Source organism: Ovis canadensis, chromosome 2, assembly GCF_042477335.2.
Source record: "Ovis canadensis isolate MfBH-ARS-UI-01 breed Bighorn chromosome 2, ARS-UI_OviCan_v2, whole genome shotgun sequence".
Classification (NCBI taxonomy): Eukaryota; Metazoa; Chordata; class Mammalia; order Artiodactyla; family Bovidae; genus Ovis; species Ovis canadensis.
In genome coordinates, this window is record NC_091246.1 from 8,089,108 (window position 1) to 8,093,678 (window position 4,571).

Sequence of the window (4,571 nt, forward strand, 5' to 3'; positions counted from 1 at the left end):
CACAGCAAAGGGTTCCTTTTCCCTCTCAAATTGTGCTAATATTATGTGTGACTGTATCATTCACAGATATCTCAAGCATAGCATGTTTAAAATAAAACTGTGGCTTTCCCTCCAGAAACATGGTTCTCCCTCAGGTCTTCTTTATATTAGCAAAGGGTCCCACCATTTACCTTGTTTCTCAAACAAAATACCTGGAGAGGCATCCGTGTCTTTGGAACTACATACAGGTCCATGAGTGCTGTAAACTCTATCTCCACATATATCCCTGGATCGACTCCTCTCTCTCTCTCTCTCCCATCCTCTCTGTCTCTCTGATAGCCAGTGTCTTAGTCCAGAAGCCCAGAATGGCCGTGATAGTCATCCCTTCATGATTTCTAGGCATGTTATTGTTCACCTGTTAATGTGTGTGTGTGTGTGTATATATTTGCCTGTGTCAGGACTTAGCTGTAGCACACAAGATCTTTGATCTCTACTTGTGGCAAGTAGGATCTAGTCCCCTGAGTAGGGATTGAACCTGGGCCCTCTGCATTGGGAGCACAGACTCTTAGCCACTGGACCACGAGGGCAGTCTCCTTTATTACTCACCTTCAACCCACTGTCCACATAGCAATAATCTGCCCCCTGACTTCCTCCCCCTTCCATCCTCTGAACTCTTCTCCTGGTTCTTGCAGGTCCTAAAGCTCATCCGGTTCTTTCCTCCTTCAGAGCCTCTGGTCATGCCATTCCCTTTACTTGAATTGTTCTTCCTTCTGCCTCTTCATGAGGTTGTATTTTTTTCTCTTTTAGTGCTTGGCTGAAATAGTATCTCTGCAGAATGGCCTTTGCTTACTACCCTATCTAAGAGGTGAGCCCCTGTTAGTCTCCACTTTAATTCCTTATTCACAGTCTTTATCTCATACTCAATATGTGGTGGTTTTTTTTTTTTTTTTGCCTTTATGTTTTTGTTTGTTTCTCCCATCAGAATGTAAATTCATAAGGTAAGGGTGATGTCAGGCTTATTCTCCATTTTACCTCAGTCCCTAACACTGTTGCATTCAGGATTAAATACCTACTGAATGGAAGGAATTTCTGTTAAAGTCTGCCCATCTATTGTATTTCATGGGATGTTTATTGAGTCTAAGCACCCCCTGAATATAAAAACAGTGGTAGTTTAAACTAATTTACTATCTAAATAACCAAAGTTTGGTTTTTTTTTTTTAAGAATTCGTAAGAACTTTGTGAGATTTATGATTCCCTCACCACTGTGAAACATCCTTGATGAAACAGGAATGCATTTGAAGCGTATCTTGAGAAACAGAAGGTTGGAATCTGTGAAAAATGACAGCTTGTACCCTTATATGGCAAACTCTACTTTGCCAAACAAAGTTTCTGTAACCCACAGAACCCTTGTGGTCTGAGATATGCCACTGCAATTCACTCAAAACACTGGACAGTGTTTTCCAAAGGATGAAAGCGTCAGCCTCCAGCTGCTTTTCCAGATCCTCTTCCTCCTAATCCTTTTCCCTAACAGGGATTTGCAAGGTCTAAGTCTGTACCCCTTTCACTTCTATTATAATTCTGTGCTCTGTTTCCATGAGAGAAATTACCCTCCTTCTCATGTTTTCGTTATCAGCTTTCTATTGATAAATCTTAAACTCGTATTTCTAATCTCAGCCACACCTTCTGATGAGATCGGTTTCTCCATCAGCCTGCATCATGGATTCCTAATGCTGCCAAATCTGAGCCCGACAAGTCTAAATCTACCAGACCCTTCTCTGTGTACAGTGCTCAGTAGCTGCAACTGTGTCCGGCCCTTTGTGACTCTATGGACTATAGCCCACCAGGTTCCTCTGTTCAAGGGATTCTCCAGGCCAGAACACTGGAGTGAGTTGCCAAGCCCTCCTCCAGGGTATCTTCCTGGCCCAAGAATCGACGGTCTCCTGAGTTTCCTGCATTGCAGGCAGATTCCTTACCCCTAACCCACCAGGGAAGCCCTTACCCCTCCCTAAACCTCAGCTATACGGTTTGTTACTTTCTCTCATGGATATTTTCTTATAGCCCATGGCCTTGCATTTTCAGCTTCTTCATCCCTGTTGTTCATATACAAACACGTGAATGTGGGGAATGCTCTTCAATCACGTTTGATACCACTGCAAAGCTCTAGAGGGCGCCATTTACACTGCTGTCTAGGTGAAGGGGGGCTTCCCTGGTGGCTCAGATGGTAAAGAATCTACCTGCAATGTGGGAGCCCCGGGTTCGATCCCTGGGTGGGGAAGATCCCCTGGAGGAGGGTACGGCAACAGACTCCAGTATTCTTGCCTGGAGAATCTCCATGGATGGAGGAGCCCGTGGGCTACGGTCCATGGGGTCACAACGAGCTGGATACGGGCGAGCGACTAAGCACACTGTGTGAAGGGAAGTGTTTCTGACTCCTCTACATTTTCCATCTGCTGTTCCAAATGCAAGTCTCTCTACGTTTTGGCCACCAGGAAAATGCTGCTGACACACAGTTTTGGCGAATGATGAGGAATTAAAAGTGTCAGAGAGTGTCAGGTCCACACCCTAAAGCTTCTTTACTGGACTGTATGAGACATTTGCCGTAACTCTCTCCCCATGCAGCTTGCCCCATTCTGAAAAGAACGCGTTTACAGGATGTGTCCTCACTTTATCTCTTACTTCCTTGTATAATCCTCCTTTTGTGAGGGTATCAAGCTTAACAGAGGAATGTGAAGCCAAAGAGCAGTTATTTCCTGATGGCTCTGCCCAGAGATTGGTCACGGTGCTTATGCAATCATAAGACTGGAACATGGGTTCTCTATGCTGAGCACCTAGATAATACATTTACAGCGCTGATAGGCAGAGGGCCCTCATTCAGAGTTACCCAAAAGGTAACTCAGAACCCTGTTGCCTAGCTCAGGACTTGGCATTGGTAGGGACCCTCCAAACACATGCTGAGTGAATGAGCTGGAGTTCACTTTGCTATAGTGAGATTGTCCCTGGGTAATTATCCCAAATCCAGTGTAATTCAGTAGTGGAAGTCTAGCTGGGACACTGACAATGGGCAAGCCCTATAATTTTTAAGGGCTTCAGGACTCTTTCATTAAAAATTATACCCACTTAGATTTTACACACTTTAGATTTGTGCTTTTGTAGGATTCGGGTTTTATAAATCCATGTTTATAACATTTAAGGATATCTGTTGTAAAAATAATGATAATAGAGTTGAGCACTCATTAGAACCAGTTTTTGAAGTAATTTGCATATTTATATGAATCATTATCAATATTTGCATATTAAGCAAATTGTTAAAAGAATGAGTACAGGAACTGTTTTAAAGTTATTTACTTATTATTATTGTCATTATTATGATTTTTTTTTGTATACAGATATCCCCTCCCTTTTGAACCTCCTCTCATCTCCCTCCCCATCTTGCCCCTCTAGTTTCATACAAAGCCCCTGTTTGAATTTCCCAAGCCATGCAGCAATTCCCATTGGCTATCTATTTTAATATAAGTTTCCATGTTACTGTTTCCATGCATCTCACCCTCTCCTCCCCTCTCCCCATGTCCATAAGTCTATTCTCTATGTCTGTTTCTTCATTGCTTCCCTGTAAATAAATTCTTCAGATTCTGTATATGTGCATTAGAGTACGATATTTATCTTTCTCTTTCTGACTCACTTCACTCTGTATAATAGGTTCTGGGCTCATCCACCTCCTAAGAACTGACTGAAAGGCATTCTTTTTTATGTCTGAGTAATATTCCATTGTGCATATGTACCACAACTTCTTTATCCATTCATCTGTCGATGGACAGCTAGGTTGCTTCCATGTTCTAGCTATTGTAAATAGTGCTGCAATGAACAATGGGATACATGTGTCTTTTTTTCAGTTTTGGTTTCCTCAGGGTATATGCCTAGGAGTGGGATTCCTGGGTCGTATGGTGGTTTTATTCCTAGTGTTTTAAGGACTCTCCATATTGTCTTCCATAGTGGCTGTATCAATTTACATTCCCACCAACAGTGCAAGAGCGTTCCCTTTTCTCCACATCTTCTCCAGCATTTATTGTTTGTAGACTTTTTGGTGATGGCCATTATGACCAGTGTGAGATGATATCTCATTGGGGTTTTGATTTGCATGTCTCTAATAATGAGCGATGTTGAGCATCTTTTCATGTGTTTGTTAGCCATCTGTATGTCTTCTTTGGAGAAATGTCTGTTTAGGACTTTTTCTCAATTTTTGATTGGGTTGTTTGTTTTTCTTGCTTTGAGTTATATGAGCTGCTTGTATATTTTGGAAACTAATCCTTCATGAGTTGTTTCATTTGCTATTTTTTTCTCCCATTCTGAGGGTTGTCTTTCTAGAAACAAATGACAATGAAAACATGACAACTCCAAATCTATAGAATGCAGCAAAAGCAGTTCTAAGAAGGAAGTTTATAGCAATACAGCCCCACCGCAAGGAAAAGAGAGACATCGGACAGAGAGCCTGACTTTAGACCCAAAACAACTGGAGAAAGAAGAAAAACAACAGCAACAAAACCAGAATCAGGAGAAGGGAAGAAATCAAAAGATCCAGGCAGGAATAAATGAAA